This window comes from Oncorhynchus kisutch, unplaced genomic scaffold, assembly GCF_002021735.2.
Source record: "Oncorhynchus kisutch isolate 150728-3 unplaced genomic scaffold, Okis_V2 Okis05a-Okis16b_hom, whole genome shotgun sequence".
Classification (NCBI taxonomy): Eukaryota; Metazoa; Chordata; class Actinopteri; order Salmoniformes; family Salmonidae; genus Oncorhynchus; species Oncorhynchus kisutch.
In genome coordinates this window covers 2,340,499-2,354,696 of record NW_022261982.1, presented here as the reverse complement: position 1 = coordinate 2,354,696, position 14,198 = coordinate 2,340,499, and the positions used below count along the sequence as shown (strand labels likewise).

The following is a 14,198-nucleotide window of genomic DNA, read 5'->3' as shown; positions in this document are numbered from 1 at the left end:
TCTAAATCCAACCCAACAACAGAACACACAACATCACTCAAATATTTCTGGTTCTTTGTTTCTCTGTTGTCACATTATGGATGCAACACTCTGGAGGAAATTAGTCTCATCAAGAAAAGTAAATCATCTGTGAGGAGAGGATGAAAGAATGATAGAGACCCTGAATAATGTAGCTGTCCTGGTTAGAGAGGGTCCTCATCGGGGTACAGACCCTGAATAATGTAGCTGTCCTGGTTAGAGAGGGTCCTCATCGGGGTACAGACCCTGAATAATGTAGCTGTCCTGGTTAGAGAGGGTCCTCATTAGGGTACAGACAGACCGTGAATAATGTAGCTGTCCTGGTTAGAGAGGGTCCTCATCGGGGTACAGACCCTGAATAATGTAGCTGTCCTGGTTAGAGAGGGTCCTCATTAGGGTACAGACAGACCCTGAATAATGTAGCTGTCCTGGTTAGAGAGGGTCCTCATCGGGGTACAGACCCTGAATAATGTAGCTGTCCTGGTTAGAGAGGGTCCTCATTAGGGTACAGACAGACCGTGAATAATGTAGCTGTCCTGGTTAGAGAGGGTCCTCATCGGGGTACAGACCCTGAATAATGTAGCTGTCCTGGTTAGAGAGGGTCCTCATTAGGGTACAGACAGACCCTGAATAATGTGGCTGTCCTGGTTAGAGAGGGTCCTCATCAGGGTACAGGCAGACCCTGAATAATGTAGCTGTCCTGGTTAGAGAGGGTCCTCATCGGGGTACAGACCCTGAATAATGTAGCTGTCCTGGTTAGAGAGGGTCCTCATTAGGGTACAGACAGACCCTGAATAATGTAGCTGTCCTGGTTAGAGAGGGTCCTCATCAGGATACAGGCAGACCCTGAATAATGTAGCTGTCCTGGTTAGAGAGGGTCCTCATTAGGGTACAGACAGACCCTGAATAATGTAGCTGTCCTGGTTAGAGAGGGTCTCATTAGGGTACAGACAGACCCTGAATAATGTAGCTGTCCTGGTTAGAGAGGGTCCTCATCGGGGTACAGACCCTGAATAATGTAGCTGTCCTGGTTAGAGAGGGTCCTTATCGGGGAACAGACAGACCCTGAATAATGTAGCTGTCCTGGTTAGAGAGGGTCCTCATCGGGGTACAGACAGACCCTGAATAATGTAGCTGTCCTGGTTAGAGAGGGTCCTCATTAGGGTACAGACAGACCCTGAATAATGTAGCTGTCCTGGTTAGAGAGGGTCCTCATCGGGGTACAGACCCTGAATAATGTAGCTGTCCTGGTTAGAGAGGGTCCTCATCGGGGTACAGACAGACCCTGAATAATGTAGCTGTCCTGGTTAGAGAGGGTCTCATTAGGGTACAGACAGACCCTGAATAATGTAGCTGTCCTGGTTAGAAAGGGTCCTCATCGGGGTACAGACCCTGAATAATGTAGCTGTCCTGGTTAGAGAGGGTCCTCATCGGGGTACAGACCCTGAATAATGTAGCTGTCCTGGTTAGAGAGGGTCCTCATTAGGGTACAGATAGACCCTGAATAATGTAGCTGTCCTGGTTAGAGAGGGTCCTCATCGGGGTACAGACCCTGAATAATGTAGCTGTCCTGGTTAGAGAGGGTCCTCATTAGGGTACAGGCAGACCCTGAATAATGTAGCTGTCCTGGTTAGAGAGGGTCCTCATTAGGGTACAGATAGACCCTGAATAATGTAGCTGTCCTGGTTAGAGAGGGTCCTCATCGGGGTACAGACCCTGAATAATGTAGCTGTCCTGGTTAGAGAGGGTCCTCATTAGGGTACAGACAGACCCTGAATAATGTAGCTTTCCTGGTTAGAGAGGGTCCTCATCAGGGTACAGGCAGACCCTGAATAATGTAGCTGTCCTAGTTAGAGAGGGTCCTCATCGGGGTACAGACCCTGAATAATGTAGCTGTCCTGGTTAGAGAGGGTCCTCATTAGGGTACAGATAGACCCTGAATAATGTAGCTGTCCTGGTTAGAGAGGGTCCTCATCGGGGTACAGACCCTGAATAATGTAGCTGTCCTGGTTAGAGAGGGTCCTCATTAGGGTACAGACAGACCCTGAATAATGCAGCTTTCCTGGTTAGAGAGGGTCCTCATCAGGGTACAGGCAGACCCTGAATAATGTAGCTGTCCTGGTTAGAGAGGGTCCTCATCGGGGTACAGACCCTGAATAATGTAGCTGTCCTGGTTAGAGAGGGTCCTCATTAGGGTACAGACAGACCCTGAATAATGTAGCTGTCCTGGTTAGAGAGGGTCTCATTAGGGTACAGACAGACCCTGAATAATGTAGCTGTCCTGGTTAGAGAGGGTCCTCATCGGGGTACAGACCCTGAATAATGTAGCTGTCCTGGTTAGAGAGGGTCCTCATCGGGGTACAGACCCTGAATAATGTAGCTGTCCTGGTTAGAGAGGGTCCTCATTAGGGTACAGACAGACCCTGAATAATGTAGCTGTCCTGGTTAGAGAGGGTCCTCATCGGGGTACAGACCCTGAATAATGTAGCTGTCCTGGTTAGAGAGGGTCCTCATTAGGGTACAGATAGACCCTGAATAATGTAGCTGCCCTGGTTAGAGAGGGTCATCATCGGGGTACAGACAGACCCTGAATAATGTAGCTGTCCTGGTTAGAGAGGGTCCTCATCGGGGTACAGACAGACCCTGAATAATATAGCTGTCCTGGTTAGAGAGGGTCATCATCGGGGTACAGACAGACCCTGAATAATGTAGCTGTCCTGGTTAGAGAGGGTCTCATTAGGGTACAGACAGACCCTGAATAATGTAGCTGTCCTGGTTAGAGAGGGTCCTTATTAGGGTACAGACAGACCCCGAATAATGTAGCTGTCCTGGTTAGAGAGGGTCCTCATTAGGGTACAGACAGACCCTGAATAATGTAGCTGTCCTGGTTAGAGAGGGTCTCATTAGGGTACAGACAGACTCTGAATAATGTAGCTGTCCTGGTTAGAGAGGGTCCTCATTAGGGTACAGATAGACCCTGAATAATGTAGCTGTCCTGGTTAGAGAGGGTCATCATCGGGGTACAGACCCTGAATAATGTAGCTGTCCTGGTTAGAGAGGGTCATCATCGGGGTACAGACCCTGAATAATGTAGCTGTCCTGGTTAGAGAGGGTCCTCATCGGGGTACAGACAGACCCTGAATAATGTAGCTTTCCTGGTTAAAGAGGGTCCTCATCAGGGTACAGGCCCTCTGAGAGCCTGCTAACATGCTAATTAATATGTCATGATTAGAAGTCAGCTTTCTGCATGACTTCACCTCCACTCTACACCAGAGAGGGCTGTTATGAGTCATTTATTGTCAGTGTGTTTGTGAGTGAGAGTGTGTGTTCTTAAATTAGTGTGTGTGTGTGTGTGTGTGTGTGTGTGTGTGTGTGTGTGTGTGTGTGTGTGTGTGTGTGTGTGTGTGTGTGTGTGTGTGTGTGTGTGTGTGTGTGTGTGTGTGTGTGTGTGTGTGTGTAGCACAGCTGGGACACATGTGTGGTGTGTGGTGGAGCCCGGGGGTGTGTGGAAGGGTACAGTACAGACATGGTGGGGGTCTGGGTCAGAGGGAGGGTGACCCATGGGGATAAGAGCAAAGCATCCAGAATGACAGCAGCAGCAGCAAGCAGCCCCATGTAATGCTGAGACAGACACATCTACAGGACCACCCAGTATGTCTGGAGCTGCCAGTGTTTACCACAGAATGATATCTACCATTTTATAGGATCTTTATGGTGCCTACAGAGAGATCAACATCACCATTCTCTCTCTTATACATTCATCAACTGTCTAACTATGTCTGTCTGTCTGTCTGTCTGTCTGTCTGTCTGTCTGTCTGTCTGTCTGTCTGTCTGTCTGTCTGTCTGTCTGTCTGTCTGTCTGTCTGTCTGTCTGTCTGTCTGTCTGTCTGTCTGTCTGTCTGTCTGTCTGTCTGTCTGTCTGTCTGTCTGTCTGTCTGTCTGTCTGTCTGTCTGTCTGTCTGTCTGTCTGTCTGTCTGTCTGTCTGTCTGTCTGTCTGTCTGTCTGTCTGTCTGTCTGTCTGTCTGTCACTCTCATCTTGATCTCTGCCTATCTCTCTCTCTCTCTGTCTCTCTCTCTGTCTCTCTCCATGTTTCTCTCTCTCTGTCTCTCTCTCTGTCTCTCTCCCTGTTTCTCTCTCTCTGTCTCTCTCTCTGTCTCTCTCCCTGTTTCTCTCTCTCTGTCTCTCTGTCTCTCTCCCTGTTTCTCTCTCTGTGTCTCTCTCTGTCTCTCTCTCTGTCTCTCTCCCTGTTTATCTCTCTCTGTCTCTCTGTCTCTCTCCCCGTTTCTCTCTCTCTGTCTCTCTCTGTCTCTCTCTCTGTCTCTCTCCCTGTTTCTCTCTCTCCCTTGTTCTCTCTCTCTATTACCTTACGGGTAACATTACCACTTCTCCTACCATCCACCCCCTCTCTCCTTCTCCTTTCCTGCTTCCCCCCCTCTCTCTCCTCGCTAGGCGCCATCAGTGAAGATGAGGCTGGTATTTTTAGCAGATTTATGTCCCTGCTTTGGTCCCAGACATTCTAGGAGAGCAGTGAAGGAATGTGTTCATGGTCTGACCACAACATCCTTCCCAATATGCTTATTTATTAAAAGAAGAAAGAGAGAGAGAATAGAAAGATGGACTGGTTCAGGCCCTTTCAGACAAGTGTCCTTCTAACATACAACAAGCTTATGGTTAAACTGAACAGCACACAACGTACACCTCACATCTGTCTACAATTGTTTTGAGGGACTGAGGCGAAGAGTCTTTGCTTTTTGTGGGAACACTATGTTTGTAGTTTCAGCTGCAATTGTGTCCAATATATAATTTGTGGGGGGTACATGCCGTATACCAGTGAGGTATTTGCCAGGGATGACCCCTCTCCCCTCAGGCCTCTCACCTGGGTTTCTGGAGACATGTGGAGGACAGTGGAGTCTCTCACCTGTGGTTCTGGAGACATGTGGAGGACAGTGGAGTCTCTCACCTGGGTTTCTCGAGACATGTGGAGGACAGTGGAGTCTCTCACCTGTGGTTCTGGAGACATGTGGAGGACAGTGGAGTCTCTCACCTGTGGTTCTGGAGACATGTGGAGGACAGTGGAGTCTCTCACCTGGGTTTCTGGAGACATGTGGAGGACAGTGGAGTCTCTCACCTGTGGTTCTGGAGACATGTGGAGGACAGTGGAGTCTCTCACCTGTGGTTCTGGAGACATGTGGAGGACAGTGGAGTCTCACCTGGGTCTCTGGAGACATGTGGAGGACAGTGGAGTCTCTCACCTGAGTTTCTGGAGACATGTGGAGGACAGTGTGAAGCCTCTCACTGTAGTGGTGCTTGGACTCCTCTTCATACACCATGTCCCTCTCAGCCTGGGACAGGGTCAGGAACCTTCTAATGGTACACAGGTTCTCCCACAGAGTCCGGTTGTCTGGGCTGGGGTTCTCCTTCCAACGCAGCAGCTCACACAGCCAGCCCTGACAGAGAGGGAGGGATGACGGGTCATTTAACATACAGCACTAGAGTGTGAGAGGGAATGGAGAAAGAGAGACAGGACAAGGGGATGGAGAGGGGTAGAGACATGAAAGAACAGGTTGGGGGAAAACTAGCAAAAGACAAGTTCCAGATGAAAGTGATGTGGGGCTGAGAGAGAGAGATGTGATTATCTCTGCTAGACTGGCCCAGGCACTGACACCAGCTGTTGTTTGTACACAGCCTCCTCCAGCACCCAGTGTTCATTACCTGATCAGGGCTCCTTCTCTCCCTCCCTCCCTCCAGCCGTCTCTCCAGAGAAGGCCATGGCCAGATGGGGTCACTGAGCCATGACCCCTCACAGAGCCAGGCCTGTAGGAGACCCTACCCCCTGACCACCAGTGGTGCACACACAGAGACACACAAGCCTGTATCTCACACGTGTTTACACACACCACACTAACGTGTGTGAAAAAAACACACACACACAACCTAGTTTTTTCTATTCTATAATCCACTTCTTAGATCGTCCAATCTAAAAACCACCCAGAACAACAGCAGTCTATTTATGTCTTCCTCAAGAATCCTCACGCCTTAATCATGTGATCTCTCTGTACAACCCTCAGACCAGCCTTAATCATGTGATCTCTCTGTACAACCCTCAGACCAGCCGTAATCATGTGATCTCTCTGTACAACCCTCAGACCAGCCTTAATCATGTGATCTCTCTGTACAACCCTCAGACCAGCCTTAATTATGTGATCTCTCTGTACAACCCTCAGACCAGCCTTAATCATGTGATCTCTCTGTACAACCCTCAGACCAGCCTTAATCATGTGATCTCTCTGTACAACCCTCAGACCAGCCTTAATCATGTGATCTCTCTGTACAACCCTCAGACCAGCCTTAATCATGTGATCTCTCTGTACAACCCTCAGACCAGCCTTAATCATGTGATCTCTCTGTACAACCCTCAGACCAGCCTTAATCATGTGATCTCTCTGTACAACCCTCAGACCAGCCTTAATCATGTGATCTCTCTGTACAACCCTCAGACCAGCCTTAATCATGTGATCTCTCTTTACAACCCTCAGACCAGCCGTGATCATGTGATCTCTCTGTACAACCCTCAGACCAGCCTTAATCATGTGATCTCTCTGTACAACCCTCAGACCAGCCTTAATCATGTGATCTCTCTGTACAACCCTCAGACCAGCCTTAATCACGTGATCTCTCTGTACAACCCTCAGACCAGCCTTAATCATGTGATCTCTCTGTACAACCCTCAGACCAGTCTTAATCATGTGATCTCTCTGTACAACCCTCAGACCAGTCTTAATCATGTGATCTCTCTGTACAACCCTCAGACCAGCCTTAATCATGTGATCTCTCTGTACAACCCTCAGACCAGCCGTGATCATGTGATCTCTCTGTACAACCCTCAGACCAGCCGTGATCATGTGATCTCTCTGTACAACCCTCAGACCAGCCGTGATCATGTGATCTCTCTGTACAACCCTCAGACCAGCCGTGATCATGTGATCTCTCTGTACAACCCTCAGACCAGCCGTGATCATGTGATCTCTCTGTACAACCCTCAGACCAAAAGACTTCACAGGTCAAACCATTCTCTCTTGTCAAATACCAGTCATACAAAGACAGCGAACCAAAGATGAATCACCATCTGTCTCTGACACTAACCCAAACCGAGAGGATTCTGATGAGCTGTACACAGACATCATAACATATCCCAAGCCACCCCTCTCCTAGATGGCCATTTCCAGTGGCTCCTAGATCTTTTTAATATTTTTATTTAACCTTTATTTAACTAGGCAAGTCAGTTAAGAACAAATTCTTATTTACAATGACAGCCTACCAAAAGGCAAATTACCTCCTGTGGGGACGGGGGCTGGGATTCAAAATTTAAAATAACATAAATAAATATAGGACAAAACACACAACACTACAAGAGAGACACAACACTACATAAAGAGAGACACAACACTACATAAAGAGAGACACATCACTACAAGAGAGACACAACACTACATAAAGAGAGACACAACACTACATAAAGAGAGACACAACACTACATAAAGAGAGACACAACACTACATAAAGAGAGACACAACACTACATAAAGAGAGACAACACAACACTACATAAAGAGAGACCTAAGACAACAGCATAGCATGGTAGCAACACAACACTACATAAAGAGAGACACAACACTACATAAAGAGAGACACAACACTACATAAAGAGAGACAACACTACATAAAGAGAGACACAACACTACATAAAGAGAGACACAACACTACATAAAGAGAGACACAACACTACATAAAGAGAGACACAACACTACATAGAGAGAGACACAACACTACATAAAGAGAGACAACACAACACTACATAAAGAGAGACCTAAGACAACAGCATAGCATGGTAGCAACACAACACTACATAAAGAGAGACCTAAGACAACAGCATAGCATGGTAGCAACACAACACTACATAAAGAGAGACCTAAGACAACAGCACAGCATGGTAGCAACACAACACTACATAAAGAAAGACCTAAGACAACAGCATAGCATGGTAGCAACACAACACTACATAAAGAGAGACCTAAGACAACAGCATAGCAAGGCAGCAACACATGACAACACAGCATGGTAGAAACACAACATGACTACAACACGGTAGCAAAACAACATGGTAGCAGCAGAAAACATGGTACAAACATTATTGGGCACAGACAACAGCACAGAGGGCAAGAAGGTAGAGACAACAATACATCACACAAAGCAGCCACAACTGTCAGTAAGAGTGTCCATGATTGAGTCTTTGAATGAAGAGATGGAGATAAAACTGTCCAGTTTGAGTGTTTGTTGCAGCTCTTTCCAGTCGCTAGCTGCAGTGAACTGAAAAGAGGAGCGACTCAGGGATGTGTGTGCTTTGGGGATCTTTAATAGAATGTGACTGGCAGAACGGGTGTTGTATGCGGAGGATGAGGGCTGCAGTAGATGTCTCAGATAGGGGGGGTGAGGCCTAAGAGGGTTTTATAAATAAGCATCAACCAGTGGGTCTTGAGCCGGGTATACAGAGATGACCAGTTTACAGAGGAGTATAGAGTGCAGTGATGTGTCCTATAAGGAGCATTGGTAGCAAATCTGATGGCCGATTGATAAAGAACATCTAGCTGCTCGAGAGCACCCTTACCTGCCGATCTATAAAGTATGTCTCCGTAATATAGCATGGGTAGGATGGTCATCTGAATCAGGGTTAGTTTGGCAGCTGGGGTGAAAGAGGAGCGATTACGATAGGAAACCAAGTCTGGATGGTTATCTCCAGTGGCTCCCTCTCCTAGACGGCTATCTCCAGTGGCTCCATCTCCTAGATGGCTATCTCCAGTGGCTCCCTCTCCTAGACGGCTATCTCCAGTGGCTCCCTTTCCTAGACGGCTATCTCCAGTGGCTCCCTCTCCTAGATGGCTATCTCCAGTGGCTCCCTCTCCTAGATGGCTATCTCCAGTGGCTCCCTCTCCTAGATGGCTATCTCCAGTGGCTCCCTCTCCTAGACGGCTATCTCCAGTGGCTCCCTCTCCTAGATGACTCAGGAGGATAGGCATTTGGAGTGTCTTTGATGAGGTCCCACAGTGTAACCCAGCACACACATGCTCATACACACACACACACACGCACGCACACACACACACACACACACACACACACACACACACACACACACACACACACACACACACACACACACACACACACACACACACACACACACACACACACACACACACACGTAAGCCAGATCCTTTGGCTGGCGTGACAGACGTTTCTTTTATCTCTACCCGGCCCTGGACGCCCACATTGTTTATCTGCACACGGAGACATGATGGTACGCCACGGGTCCTGACAGTCAGATACCACAGCCTGTGGTACCAAACAACCAGCGCATGCTTGACATCCCCGCCCACATACCCCGATATGTGATCTTACCTCCCATCAAATCCACCACAGTTCATCAACCCAGGAGAAATAACATTCTCCATTGTGTGGGAGATTGTGTGCATTACATGCATGTATAGGCATGCACATGAGTGTGTGTGTGTGTTGCGGTTGTTTACAGATATTTACACATTTTACAAGCATCCTGATCACAGGATGTCAGCAATTCACCTTTAGCTAGGTAGCTTCAAACAAAAACCACTAAGCTCCTCTCACTAGAGTATGGTATTGTTATGATATACTTATATACAGTACACTGTATGCTAATGTACTGACCTGGCTCTTGTTGGTGACCCCTGGTATACTGTATGCTAATGTACTGACCTGGCTCTTGTTGGTGACCCCTGGTATACTGTATGCTAATGTACTGACCTGGCTCTTGTTGGTGACCCCTGGTATACTGTATGCTAATGTACTGACCTGGCTCTTGTTGGTGACCCCTGGTATACTGTATGCTAATGTACTGACCTGGCTCTTGTTGGTGACCCCTGGTATACTGTATGCTAATGTACTGACCTGGCTCTTGTTGGTGACCCCTGGTATACTGTATGCTAATGTACTGACCTGGCTCTTGTTGGTGACCCCTGGTATACTGTATGCTAATGTTCTGACCTGGCTCTTGTTGGTGACCCCTGGTATACTGTATGCTAATGTACTGACCTGGCTCTTGTTGGTGACCCCTGGTATACTGTATGCTAATGTACTGACCTGGCTCTTGTTGGTGACCCCTGGTACACTGTATGCTAATGTACTGACCTGGCTCTTGTTGGTGACCCCTGGTATACTGTATGCTAATGTACTGACCTGGCTCTTGTTGGTGACCCCTGGTATACTGTATGCTAATGTACTGACCTGGCTCTTGTTGGTGACCCCTGGTATACTGTATGCTAATGTACTGACCTGGCTCTTGTTGGTGACCCCTGGTATACTGTATGCTAATGTACTGACCTGGCTCTTGTTGGTGACCCCTGGTATACTGTATGCTAATGTACTGACCTGGCTCTTGTTGGTGACCCCTGGTATACTGTATGTGTGTGGACTGACCTGGCTCTTGTTGGTGACCCCTGATATACTGTATGCTTGTGGACTGACCTGGCTCTTGTTGGTGACCCCTGGTATACTGTATGCTAATGTACTGACCTGGCTCTTGTTGGTGACCCCTGGTATACTGTATGTGTGTGGACTGAACTGGCTCTTGTTGGTGACCCCTGGTATACTGTGTGCTTGTGGACTGACCTGGCTCTTGTTGGTGACCCCTGGTATACTGTATGTGTGTGGACAGACCTGGCTCTTGTTGGTGACCCCTGGTATACTGTATGTGTGTGGACTGACCTGGCTCTTGTTGGCGGCCACCTTGGCGAACAGGGCCTGGGACACCTTGGCTCTCTTCATCTCCTGCTGGATCTCATCATAGATCCCAGAGGTAATGTTGATGTTGACCAGGGACTCCATCTTCAGGGGAAGCTCAGCACTGACCTGGGTCAGGGGGGGCTTGGGCTGCAGGGAGGAGAAGAGGGCGGGGGGGAGAAAGAAAGAGAGACGTTTTAGTGAGCAAGACTGGCTAATCGTCTAGGTTACTGAGTCCCTAAAGAGATTGCCTGCATTTGTTTACCTGTTAGTGTACTGGCAGGGGTGTGTCTGTATGTGATGAGACTACAGTGTTTACCTGTTAGTGTACTGGCAGGGGTGTGTCTGTGTGTGATGAGACTACAGTGTTTACCTGTTAGTGTACTGGCAGGGGTGTGTCTGTATGTGATGAGACTACAGTGTTTACCTGTTATTGTACTGGCAGGGGTGTGTCTGTGTGTGATGTGACTACAGTGTTTACCTGTTAGTGTACTGGCAGGGGTGTGTCTGTGTGTGATGTGACTACAGTGTTTACCTGTTATTGTACTGGCAGGGGTGTGTCTGTGTGTGATGCGGGTTGTAGCCAGACCTGGGCTCGAATAGTATTTATTTTCTTTCAAATACTTAAACTTCACTTCATTGAGATTTCCAGACAAAATGGAACCAATGCAACAATCCCAAAAGTGCAAACCCCACCCACCCTGGCATTTCATGTAGGCTCAATCAAATGCTCAAAGTATTAGAGAGGAAATATGAATACTATTTAAACCCAGGTGTGGTTGTAGATGTGTGTCTGATGTGGCTATTCCCTAGTGTTCCTATTCAACGTGCATGAGGACACCTGGGTATGTACGTGTACCTGTGTGAGTCGCTGGCCAGTGGAGCTGGAGTTCTGATTGGTTGGGGTCAGGTTGCCTAGGTTGAGGTTGGGGTTCATGCTGCGTTCACGCTCCTCCTGGTAAATGTGGTCGCGTTCGCTCTCGTGGAGGTTCAGGAAGTTCTGCATAGCTTTGAGGTTGACCAGGAGTGACTGGGAGGCCTGGCGAGGGTCCTCCTCTTTACGAAGGATCTCAGACAGCAAGCCCTGAGACACAAACACGCGCGCAAATGTCAGGTCTCTTAGCAAGGACCCTCCAAGTAACCTCTCATACTCTAATTCTCTCATTTACATCTCTCTCTCTCTCTCTCACACTCTCTCACACTACTCTACTCTACTCTACTCTACTCTACTCTACTCTACTCTACTCTACTCCACTCTCTTTAGGTAGGAATGACCCTATGTCAGTGTATTGGGCTGTCTCAACAGTCAGTATCAGTGCAGTGGAGTTATATTCAGCTTTCAGAACACTCATATGACATGCTAGGGATTTAGACAGGTCTCTACTGATGACAAACCAACTCTGAGACCCTTCAAAAGCTACAGTGGTCACAGGTCTGGCCGTGGAACCCACTTTTTCTGGATATGTAGTCCGTTGCACTCAAAGATCCATCGCCCCCCGAAGCTTCTGCTCATGTGCAGACCACGTGTGTGTCAGCTACTCTGGCAAACGTTGTTGTTTAATAATGATCAAAGCTGAATCAATCCCATAACGATCACAGTATTCTACATTACAGAACTCAATATAATAGCCTAGTATAACTTCACTGGAAGACAAAAACAACAGTGCATTTAATAGTGCATGATAATTATTCAAGTTTTACCGGTGAAACATCCATGCAGCATCATTCTGCATAGTAACCATTTGATCTCAGTCTCAGTGATGAGTGATGCAGTGTTGTTTAGAAGTAGCCTACAGTGTTGTTTAGAAGTAGCCTACAGTGTTGTTTAGAAGTAGCCTACTGTGTTGTTTAGAGGTAGCCTACAGTGTTGTTTAGAAGTATCCTACAGAGTAGCCTACATTTGATTTCAGTCAGTTTCAGTGATGAGTGATGCAGTGTTGTTTAGAAGTAGCCTACAGATTTGTTTAGAAGTAGCCTACAGTGTTGTTTAGAAGTAGCCTACAGAGTTGTTTAGAAGTAGCCTACAGTGTTGTTTAGAAGTAGCCTACAGTGTTGTTTAGAAGTATCCTACAGTGTTGTTTAGAAGTAGCCTACAGTGTTGTTTAGAAGTAGCCTACAGTGTTGTTTAGAAGTAGCCTACAGTGTTGTTTAGAACTAGCCTACAGTGTTGTTTAGAAGTAGCCTACAGTGTGACTGAGTGAACGAATCTTAGAGCAGATGGTGCTAACAAACTGCAGCCATCCTACCTGTGTATTTTGCCCAGTTGCGCTTGTTGTTGAGTTTTGGCCGCATGAGAAAACAATTTGCTGTTGTTTTTTTTCTTCCAGTAAGTTATACTAGGCTATTATATTGGTTTATGTAATGTAGAATACTGTGATCATTATGTGATCTGGCAGTCATTGATTCTGCTTTGATCTAACTTTATTAAACAACACCAGAACCATTGGCCTGTGTAGCCTGTTATTGGAGTAGCCTGAACGCGGAGTAGCCTGTTCTCTAAGTAGCCTGTTTTCTGAGTAGCCTGTTCTCTGAGTAGCCTGTTCTTGGAGTAGCCTGTTCTCTGAGTAGCCTGTTCTCGGAGTAGCCTGTTCTCGGAGTAGCCTGTTCTCGGAGTAGCCTGTTCTCTGAGTAGCCTGTTCTCTGAGCAGCCTGTTCTCGGAGTAGCCTGTTCTCGGAGTAGCCTGTTCTCGGAGTAGCCTGTTCTCTGAGTAGCCTGTTCTCGGAGTAGCCTGTTCTCGGAGTGGCCTGTTCTCTGAGTAGCCTGTTCTTGGAGTAGCCTGTTCACTGAGCAGCCTGTTCTCGGAGTAGCCTGTTCTCTGAGTAGCCTGTTCTCGGAGTAGCCTGTTCTCGGAGTAGCCTGTTCTCGGAGTAGCCTGTTCTCTGAGTAGCCTGTTCTCTGAGCAGCCTGTTCTCGGAGTAGCCTGTTCTCGGAGTAGCCTGTTCTCGGAGTAGCCTGTTCTCTGAGTAGCCTGTTCACTGAGCAGCCTGTTCTCGGAGTAGCCTGTTCTCGGAGCAGCCTGTTCTCGGAGTAGCCTGTTCTCGGAGTAGCCTGTTCTCGGAGTAGCCTGTTCTCTGAGTAGCCTGTTCTTGGAGTAGCCTGTTCACTGAGCAGCCTGTTCTCGGAGTAGCCTGTTCTCTGAGTAGCCTGTTCTCGGAGTAGCCTGTTCTCGGAGTAGCCTGTTCTCTGAGTAGCCTGTTCTCTGAGCAGCCTGTTCTCGGAGTAGCCTGTTCTCGGAGTAGCCTGTTCTCGGAGTAGCCTGTTCTCTGAGTAGCCTGTTCTCGGAGTAGCCTGTTCTCTGAGTAGCCTGTTCACTGAGCAGCCTGTTCTCGGAGTAGCCTGTTCTCGGAGTAGCCTGTTCTCGGAGTA

The 14,198-nt window shown here is 47.8% G+C and overlaps 1 pseudogene; it reads right to left on the bottom strand.

Moving 5' to 3' along the window:
• Positions 1–14,198, bottom strand: part of LOC116359819 (DNA-binding protein SATB2-like) — a 54,726-nt pseudogene that overhangs the window by 4,012 nt on the left and 36,516 nt on the right.